This window comes from Pan paniscus, chromosome 8 (genome assembly GCF_029289425.2).
Source record: "Pan paniscus chromosome 8, NHGRI_mPanPan1-v2.0_pri, whole genome shotgun sequence".
Classification (NCBI taxonomy): domain Eukaryota; kingdom Metazoa; phylum Chordata; class Mammalia; order Primates; family Hominidae; genus Pan; species Pan paniscus.
The window spans coordinates 39,044,567-39,055,516 of record NC_073257.2 but is presented as its reverse complement, the minus strand read 5'-3'; the positions used below and the strand labels follow the sequence as shown (position 1 = coordinate 39,055,516).

At 40.2% G+C, this 10,950-nt stretch overlaps 1 protein-coding gene across 1 annotated transcript in view; it reads right to left on the bottom strand.

Moving 5' to 3' along the window:
• APBB1IP (amyloid beta precursor protein binding family B member 1 interacting protein) overlaps window positions 1-10,950 on the bottom strand; it is a 232,280-nt gene that overhangs the window by 205,292 nt on the left and 16,038 nt on the right. The window lies entirely within an intron of this gene.

The window sequence follows — 10,950 nt, the reverse complement described above, 5'->3', positions numbered from 1 at the left end:
AAAATGCAGAATGGTAAGAAATGTTTATTATTTCTCCAATTTTCAACATTGGTTATGGTGAGATTGGCCATTTTTTTTTGTCCATATGTAGAGGTATTTTCTGCTTCATCATACCAAATAGTTTTATCTTCTATATATTAGAGACTTGTTATTAGCTAAGGTCTTCCAGAAAGAGAGGATTGATGCTCATTGCTTTCAAGCTCATGCACTCCCACCTAAAGACAGGTGGATGTCTGGGAGAGGGATTCTGTGAATCAGAAAAGTAGAGATAGAAAGACAGGAGAAATTCCTCATCACAAGACCTTCCCCTAAAACCACCTTGCTGAAGGGCACAAGACACTTTCTCAAAGCTCTCAACTCAGATGTGTTCACCAACTACTTGAAAATCTCTCTCATGTTTCCATTTTCCATCATCCTAAAGATAGGTCTTATATCCCCAGAAGATCTTCCAGCCCCCATCCTTTTAAAAGAAACTTTTACACATAACAGAGCTCTTGGTTTAGGACACCTATTTTCCCTCCAAAAACCAGAACAATACATCCAAGAGCAAAGAATAACAATGTGCTTTTTTTTTTCGTCTGAGAGAAAGGGCCCTTTTCTTTACCAATTAGACAATTGTTTCATCTCTGGGACTTCTTGGACTCATCTGTAGGATTCTAACACTCATTTCTCACCCCAAAAATATTCCCTTGGGCACACTCTGCTTCTTCGCAAATATAAGTTCTTGTTAAAGCTTAGAGAAGTCATGACTATAGGATCACTCCATGTAAGAATACTCCAAATAGATTTTTGTCTGAGGATCATCGGATCATAAATCAACCAAATATTCTTTCATCAGATGAGAAGAATACAAAGGTGTATCCATATAAAATATATACCCTTAAGCTAGATTTAACTATCCACTTCAGCCATTGATCTATTGCAATCTGTTGCCTTGATGGAAGCATATGAAGAAAATCTGTCCACACATAGATACGCAGTTGGCAATGGAAGAAGTATTTCTGTAGCCTTTTCAGATGGTGAATCTTATGTCAGTGAAGTTTTACCTCTGCTACATTAAATTCCATTGGTCTATTTTATACTTTGAATGAATCATTTGGCTGTGTATAATTTTGTAACAACCTGTTTTGGTCATCTAGAAAATATTGATTTAATGAATTACACAGATATTCTAAATAGGAACATATGATTATGTATTATAAAAACTTAATTTGTTAAAATCACCAGTGATATCATTTTAAAGGTCTTGAAAAGTTGTCAGGTTCAGGATGGTGGATACAAGTTTTCTAAAATTCTAATTTTTGCTTGAAAGCCTGAATCTTACATTTGGCAAAAATATACTGCCAGTTGTTTTCCTTGAATTGACAGATTCCTTTTATTCAGGAGGAAGAAAAGCTGCTTCATATCTAAGTGTGAATAACCATAGTTTTTTTAGTTTTGTAAGACCCATCTGAGCACATCTAGACTCCTGACCCAGTGAAATGGTGAGGTAATAAACGTATGCTGTTTCAAATCACTTAAGTGTGGGGCAATTCGTTTCTCAGCAATAGATGATTGATACATAGATGTTACCTAATTTTTATCCTTAGTGGCTCTACTGATTTATACTTCCAAAAGCAGTAAATTAGAGTTGATATTTTCAGACCTTTTAGATTTTGCCAATGTAATGGCTGTAAAATGGCATTATACTGTGCTTCTAATTTGCAGTTTTCAGATTACTAATGTATTTGACCATCTTTTTGTGTCTTTACCATTTTAGTTTCCACTTCTGTGAATTATTTGCTTATATCCTTTGTCCAATTTTTATTGATCTTTGGGGGCTCTTTATTCTTCTATTTTGTCAGATATATGCATACGTGTGTGTTGAAAATACTTTCTGTGGTGTGTGGCTTGTATAATCACATTTAAACATATTGATACATTTTATTTTTTAGAGCAGTTTTAGGTTTGCAGAAAATTGAGCAGAAAGTACAAAGAGTTCCCACATATCCCCTTTCACTCTTCATCTCCCTTAAAGTTCCCCCATTATTAATATCTTGCATTACTGTAGTACGTGTTACAATTAATGAACCAATATTGATACATTAGTATTATCTAAAGTCTATAGTTTACATCAGGATTCACTCTTTGCGTTGTGCATTGCTGTGGGTTCTGACAAATGTGTAATGTTAATATTCACCATTATAGTATCATAAAAAGTAGTTTCACTGCCCTAAAAATCCCCTGTGGTTCATCTATTCATCCCTCTCTTCTTCACCCTGAGCCCCTGGCAACCACTGATTTTTTTTACTGTCTTTACAGTTTTACCTGTTCCAGAATGTCATATGCTTGAATCATACAGAATGTAGCCTTTTCAGACTAGCTTCTTTCACTTAGCAATATGCATGTAATGTTTCTCATGTCTTTTCATGGCTTGGTGACTCATTTCTTTTTACTGCTGAGTAATATGCTATTGCTCTGTTGTGCCACACTTTGTTCATTCATTCACCTACTGAAGGACATCTTGATTGCTTCTAAGTTTTGGCAATTATGAATAAAGCTTCTATAAACATCCATATGCAGGTTTTTGTGTAGATATAAGTTCCCATTTATTTGGGTAAATACCTAGGGGTGTGACTGCTGGATCCTATGGTAAGACTACATTTAGCTTTGCAAGAAACTGCCAGTCTCCCAAAGTGGCTGCACCATTTTGCAATCCCACCAACAATGAGAGTAATATAGCTTTTCATATCCTTTTTGGTCAGTGTGTAATCAGTCTTGAAATCCAAACCAAATTTTGAGGGGGAGTCCATAGTACGTATTTACATATAATTAATCCTTGGGAACTATTATACCAGAAGACATAATGGAATAGTCACATGCTTGTACTTAGATATAGAATTGCCATCAATGGCAGCTATAGACTGATGGAGATAGACTACATATGAGCAAAGTTGCCATTGGTTATGTAGTTTCCTGAAATAGTGAACATTTTGGATAAATTTTCAAACACAAGAGCATAATTTATACTGTTCCAAGTATTCCTGGAAAGTTCAATGCATATTAAAAGCCTGCAAAAATTACTTATGTCTCTATGTATAATAGAGTTAGCCTTTAATTTCAGGTAATTATATCCAGGTATTTTGCCTACATAAATGTCTAGAAGAACATTTAAAAATTGTGCTGTATTCTGTCATGCAGGAGGGTGCCATGCATTCTGGAATGTCTAGAATGTGACTGCTCCCTTTCAAAACCATGGCTAAACCTTAACTTGATGTAGTATGAGACTAGGGAATCCACCTTTCCCTGTAAAACTGCTAAGGAGGGCTTCTCTCTAGCACCAGGGCGAGGGCTGCAGAAGTTGGCCATTTGCCACCACTATCTTCTGGACTGTCCACAGGACAGCTGGGATGCACAAAGCACCTCTCCTTGAAGTTTATGTTGGCTTCCTTGAGACCCCACCACAGCCACCATTCCCAGTGTGCACTGTGATATGTGAGTGGTGCCATGTGCCCAGGAGCTGAAAACTCTGCATTCAAGACAATCTGGCATTTTCTTTTCTTTTTTTCCTTTTTTCACTATGTACTAGACTTGTAATAATGTTGCATTTTCTATCACACTATCTCCAAATTCTCCCAGCCTCTGCCCATTGCCAAATTTCAAAGCCACTTCTACATTTTTAGGCATTTGTTATATCAGTCTTGGTACCAAAATATTAGTTTTTGCTATGGTTTGAAAGTCCCTTCCAAAATTCAGGTGTTGCCAATGTAATAGTATTAAGACATGGGACCTTTAAGAGGTGATTAGGTCATGAGGACTCCTTTCGGATGAAGGGAATTAGGTGTCCTAATGAAAGGGTTTGATGGAGGGAGTTGATGCTTTTTGTCCCTCTAACTTCTGCCATGCCAAGACATAAGTTCCTCCCCTCCACAGAATGCAGCATTCAGGGCACCATCCTGGAAGCTGAGACCACACTGTCCCCAGACAATAAGCCTGCTGGTGCTATGATCTTGGCCTCCCCAGCCTCCAACACTGTAAGGAATAAATTTCTCTCTTCATGAACTACCCAGGCTCCAGTATTCTATTATCACAGCACAAACTGTTGTACAAATTGCTGTTGTAACAAGTTACCACAAACTTAGTGGCTTAAAACAACACAAATTAGTTCTGGAGATCAGAAGTTCAAAATTGGTCCCACTGAGCTAGAGTCAAGGTGTGGGAAGAGCTGGCTCCTTCTGGAGGTTCTACGGGAGAATGTTTCCTTGCTTTTTCCAGCTCCTAGTGGCTGTTGCGTTCCTTGACTCATGACTCCTTCTTTTATCTTCAAATCTCCGTCTGATTCTGATCTTTCTTCTGCCTTATTTAAGAACCCTTGTGACGACATCGGGCTCATTCAGATAATCCAGGATAATCTCCCGAATTTACAGTCAGCTGATTAGCAACCTTAATTCTTCTTTGCCATGAAACCTAACATATTCACAGGTCCCCAGTAGCAGGATGTAGTCATCCTTGGGGACCATTATTCTGCTTGCCACATTCTACCTCTTCATATTTATGAGATGACAGGAAATGTATAAGTTTTAACCCTAAATTTTCATGACCATTTTCATGGAGTGACTTCCCTGGGCACATCCTCAAGAGAGGTGTGGGGAGAAGGGAAGCTCAAAGATAAGCTGTCGTCAAGGAGACTACTGCCCCAGCACTGCCATCATCATGAAGACTTGGGGCCAACCAGATCCTCCAGTTCACATATGACTCCTGCAGACCAGCCTCGTATACACTGCCAAGGCATCTCTGCTGCTGTTGATCCACTGAGTTAAGACTGAGTCTGAGTCAGCCTCAGCTCCCTGAGCTCCTTCCCTAAGATTCTTACGAATCAAAAGGGGACTCTTGGTCCTTTAATGAGGAGGGGTCAGCATCCCTGGAGGAAAACCAGAATGGATTTCTAGATCTCTGTCACTAATGGCAGTTGGGGGTGATGGTGGTATACTTTACATTTTTCTAAATTCCCAGGGCCAAGCAGTTCCCAAATCTGATGGACACAGTTTCTCTCCAGATGTTATTGCATTCAATACATTCAGTCATGTTATAATCAAATTGTTGGCATATGAACCAGGCCAATTTTTATAAATGATGCTTTGGTGTGTATTTATTCTGATCCACTGTGTATTGATTTTATGTTTTATGTCTTCAGAGGACAATCCCATTTGACTGCTTCTTATGCTGTTGATATACTGATGATTGGAGTGGCTAACTTCTTGATCTTCTCAGTGGTATGCAGGGCATTCTTCTGAAATGCATCTTGACCTTTAATTAAAACAAGGTAGCCTCTGTTGGAAGCCTTCTTGGAAATCCTCTCCGACATGGTACAGTTACAGATTAGGGTGTGTCTGCAGAACCATCCCAAGAACCATATTAATTGCAACTCTGTCGAGCAACAGAATTCCATTTAGGTTGACTGAAAGCAAAAGTAAACAGGTAGCAGAAGGGAATTTACTATGTGGACACAAGGGGTCTCCTATACCCCAGGATTAGAAGTGAAGTCAGACTTAGTAAGGAACTGGAGCTAGGAACTGTCAAGCTGTCTAGACTCTCTCTGTATAACCACTGCGTCCTCCTTTCTCTCTCAGTAGTCTGACTTTTTCTCTTGCTTCTTGAGTTCAAAAGGCAGAACAGGCCACCCTATCTTCTCCAATTACATCTCCCAATCCCAGCCATGTGGGATCCCTATCCTTCTCTTTCTGGCTCTCTAATCACAAATTCTGGGGAGAAAAGAGAATCTGATAAAGCCAGTTTCATTCTGATGCCAAGTGCTTATTCAAATAGCACTGCCAGGTACTGCGCTAAGTGTCTATACATTTTACAAATTGGCTCTGTGTCAGTTTGGAAAATGAGAATGGGATTGTGATTGAGTTGCAAATTACAGGCTATTTGTGTTCTTCATGTAGTTGTGTACTGAAGGTCATGGAAATGACTTCATTTAATGTGGCTTCATTTAATGTAGCCTTTGGATACAACATAATTCAAATCACAGAGGCTATCTGATTGGGGTAGTTTTGTGATTTAAATAAGTCTAACAAAGCAGGAGCCAAGCTTGCAACAGTTTTGCTAGTTGTTAGAGGTATTTCACTGAGGGAAACATCAGCGTAATCACTGAACTCATGCTGGGCTGACGAACAGCATTTCTCTCTCTCTCTCTCTCTTTCATTTTCGGCCTCTTCTTCTCCCTCTTGTTACTCCACACTCTACACAGCTATTTGATAAATCCTTACAGGTGCAGATGCCAGTGATGTTCTATATGACCTCTCTCAGAAAAAATGACACTTTCAAAGAGGTCCCCTGCGAAGCACAATGCTTAATCCGAAAGGGTAGCCCTCTAATGGTAAATTTACCTGCACCTTGGAAGGACACAGCAGAGGATGAAATATTTTGGAGTGTGATGGGCAGAAAATTCCATCCTAAAGCAGACTATGTAGGTGGGTGTCCAATGGACAAGATAGAAGAGAATTTGAATATGTAACTGGAGATTTCAAAGCTGTTCTTTCAAAGATGATGCTTAAGTTTGGCAAGCATCGAGTTCAAAACTCTAGAGTTCCTCCTTGTAAAACATACAGCTATATACTGTTAGCATTCAGTCTGATGAACCATTAAATGTCCATGCACACCTCCATCTTACTCTCCTTTATTTATTTAAATTTCTAGCTCTGTGTAGTGAGAATGATCCAGCTGCCACAGGTAGAAGGAGATGCTTTATCTTTCCAACAGTTAATAAAATCCCTATCTGCACTAAAGGAACCCCTGAACAAGGGATCTGTTCTGAATCTTCTGGAATGGTGAGTGCAGAACTTCTTCATCACCATGACTTGCAATGAAAGTTTGATAGTCAAATTGTCATGTGCGTCCATGTGAAGAGACCACCAAACAGGCTTTGTATAAGCAATAAAGCTTTTTAATCACCTGGGTGCAGGCAGGCTGAGTCCAAAAAGAGAGTCAGCAAGGAAGATAGGGGTGGGGCAATTTTATAGGATTTGGGTGGGTAGTGGAAAATTACAGTCAAAGGGGGTTTTTCTCTTGTGGGCAGGGGTGGGGGTCACCAGGTGCTCAGTTGGGGAGCTTCTGAGCCAGAAGAAGGAATTTCACAAGGTTAATCAATCAGTTAAGGTGGCGCAGGAACAAATCACAATGGTGGAATGTCATTAGTTAAGGCAGGAATCAGCCATTTTCACTTCTTTTGTGATTCTTCAGTTGCTTCAGGCCATCTGGATGTATACGTGCAGGTCACAGGGAATATGATGGCTTAGCTTGGGCTCAGAGGCCTGACACAAATCTCTGAATATTACTGGAAGCAGAATGCTGATTTTATCAAAATGAACAGAAATAGCACCTCATTCAAATGCAAATATACAACTTAATTTCAAATGAGTTTTTCTAAGTTGGGATATTTTCTGATCCTTTCTAAAAATGCTTCTCCTTAAAAAAGGCCACATCATTTCCCCCCAAAAAGGACAATACATTTTATTTCTTATTTCTGAATTGTTTTAAGGGAGTCATAAAATTTTCAAAGCTAAAAATCTATGCACATTTACTTTCATATTTTACCCCTGAGAAATTAAAACAATATGTCACTCCTGAATAACAATTAGTACTACCATCTGTTACTAAAGACAGATGTAGTCAATAACCTTGTGCTTTTTGGCTTCCTGATTTATAAAAATGTTTTTATTCTAAACCTAATTTTTTTTTTTTGGAAGAGCGCTGAGCCTTCTGTGACTACTGTAGAAAGCCACATTTCTGTTTAAATTATAGTATTTCTACAAGTAATCTGATAAAAGAAAAGAACATGCCTATCAGATGATACTGAATTAGCTGAAATTTTAAAACTACCTTAGTTATAACAGTCAGCCCTCCGAATCCACAGATTTCATGAAATACACATAGAAAATATTTGGTAAAGAAACCTAATAAGAATAACAATACAATAATTAAAAAAATAAAACAATACAATATAACAACTATTTATGCATCATTTACATTGTATTAAGTATTCTAAGGAATCTAGAGATTATTTAAAATATAAGAGAGGACCAGGCTTTGGTGGCTCATGTCTGTAATCACAGTGCTTTGGGAGGCCAAGGTGGGAGGATTGCCAGGAGTTTGAGACCAACCTAAGACACATAGCAAGAACCCTGTCTCTACAAAAAAATATATATATAATATATGGATGTGTGTAGGGGTTATATGCAAATACTATGCCATTTTACATAAGGGACTCAACATCTTCGGATTTTGGTATCTGAGAGGTCCTGGAACCAATTCCCTGCAGATATAGAGGGTGGACTGCACTGATTCTTTGTGATATTAGAACAAAATCTAAATACGAATTGAAAAATTAGAAATATGGTCACATAACAAAAAGGAGAGAATTTGGGATAGAAGAGCTAATCACTGATTTGATGTCCACACCTGCATCTCTGAGAGCCTGCTTGTCCCCCTCCCCCTGAGGAGGCTCTCCTCCTTTCTATGTGACATTGACCCTTGTCCAAGCTGATCGGAATGAAGGTGGTCACCTGACCCTCAAAATGAGTCAACCAGAGTCTCTCTGATGGGAATCTGGAACTGCAGCATAAAGACTAAGGGAGGTTTGCTTTATGCTGTTAAAAAATATTACCGAGGCTGGGTGCAGTGGCTCACCACTGTAATCCCAGCACTTTGGGAGGGGAAGGCAGGTGGATCACGAGGTCAGGAGTTCAAGACCAGCATGGCCAACATGGTGAAACCCCATCTCTACTAAAAATACAAAAATTAGCCAAGTGTGGTGGCACACACCTATAATCCCAGCTACTTGGGAGGCTGAGGCAGGAGAATCGCTTGAACCCAGGAGGTGGAGGTTGCAGTGAGCCAAGGTCGCACCGCTGCGCTCCAGCCTGGGTGACACAGCGAGACTCCATCTCAAAAAATAAACAAACTGGCCGGTGCAGTGGCTCATGCCTCTAATCCCAGCACTTTGGGAGGCCAAGGTGGGTGGATCACAAGGTAAGGAGATCGAGACCATCTGGCTAACATGGTGAAACCCCATCTCTACTAAAAATACAAAAAATTATCCAGGCGTGGTGGCAGGTGCCCATAGTCCCAGCTACTCGGGAGGCTGAGGTGGGAGAATGGCATGAACCCGAGAGGCGGAGCTTGCAATGAGTCGAGATTGGGCCACTGCACTCCAGCCTGGGTAACAGAGCAAGACTCCATCTCAAAAACAAAACAAAACAAAAAAAACTATATACATGTATGTGTATGTGTGCGTATATATTACTGAGACGTGATGTCAGGAATAAAGGTGAGTTCCATGATAAGACAGAGCCACATGCAAGAAAGTTAAAGAAGAGCAGGAATTTAGAGGCTCACGGAAGTGAGTCTGATACACAGAAAGAAAAAGATGAGAGATCATCTCTCGAGCCATTTCATTCCTTCACTCTGCCTTCAATCTTCCACCACTCATCAGTTGCAAGGGACAGGGTTATGAGAGATGAGGCAGAGAGTTACACTAGACTTGACTATAAAAGTGGACAAAAGCTAAATTTAGGATTTTGAATTTTATCCTTAGGGTCCTGGAAGATATGAATCCGAAGTGGCCTGAATAGATTTGTTCTTGAAAGTTCTCTCTGGGTGCAGAGTGGCAAATCTGTTGCAGTGAGTAGAGAGTGGATGCCTGTGGCTCTCAAAGCCCATGAGGGTTGAGAGGTGGGTAAAAGAGAGAGTAAATTCCCGCTAGCTTTTACTTCTGGTGTGCCTCAGCTTCCAGTGTCCTTTAAAAGAACCTCCCCTTTCCTTGAGATTTTTCTGTTCCTTTTTGTTCAGCAAAGAAATAATCCAAATTTCTAAGCAGAACTCCTAGGTAAACATTTCCACATGGTGTCCACAGTCACCTTAAAGTCACCACAATGGAACTCCAAGCCGCCTAGTTCCTCATCCTGTTCTTACTTCAATGAGTTTCATAAAACTGGGATGTACTCTTGGCTCCCGTGTCTCTTCAGCCCCCTACATCTAACTGGTCTCTAGGTTCTACTGATTTTTCCTCCTAGTACATTTTAAGTCCGGGCTTCCTCTCCTTCCTCTATCCCTACTGCCTGCTGTTCTCACCCCAGCCTTTTCCATCCCTCTCCTGAACTGTTTGTTATTTCTGGTCTCCCCACCTCTAGTCTCTTCCATCCCTCATATACATTTCCTATAGATGCCAGTATTGGGGGAACCTGCCCCCAATATTTCGACGTAGGTTCTTTGTATTTTCCATAAGTGTCAGCCAGCTGAGAAATAAAGAGAAAGAGTACAAACAGAGAAATTTTACAGCTGGGCCACCAGGGGTGACATCACATATCGGTAGGACCATGATGCCCACTTGAGCCTCAAACCAGCAAGTTTTTTATTAAGAGTTTCAAAAGGGGAAGGGGTGTAAGAACAGAGAGTAGGTACAAAGATCACTTGCTTCAAAGGGCGAAAAACAGAACAAAGATCACATGCTTCTGAGGGAACAGGACAAAGGGCAAAAGCAGAGCTACTGATAACGGTACAACAAAGATCACAAGGCAAAGGGCAAAAGCAGAACTGATAAGGGTCTATGTTCAGCGGTGTACATATTGTCTTGATAAACATCTTAAACAACAGAAAACAGAGTTCGAGAGCAGAGAACCGGTCTGACCACAAATTTTCCAGGGCGGAGTTTTCCCCACCCTAGTAAGCCTGAGGGTACTGTAGGAGACCAGGGCGTATCTCAGACCTTATCTCAACCGCATAAGACGGACATTCCCAGAGCGGCCATTTATAGACCTCCTGCCAAGAATGCATTCCTTTCCCAGGGTATTAATATTAATATTCCTTGCTAGGAAAAGAATTTAGTGATATCTCTCCTACTTGCATGTCCATTTATAGGCTCTCTTCAAGAATAAAAATATGGCTCTTTTTGCCCGACCCTGCAGGCAG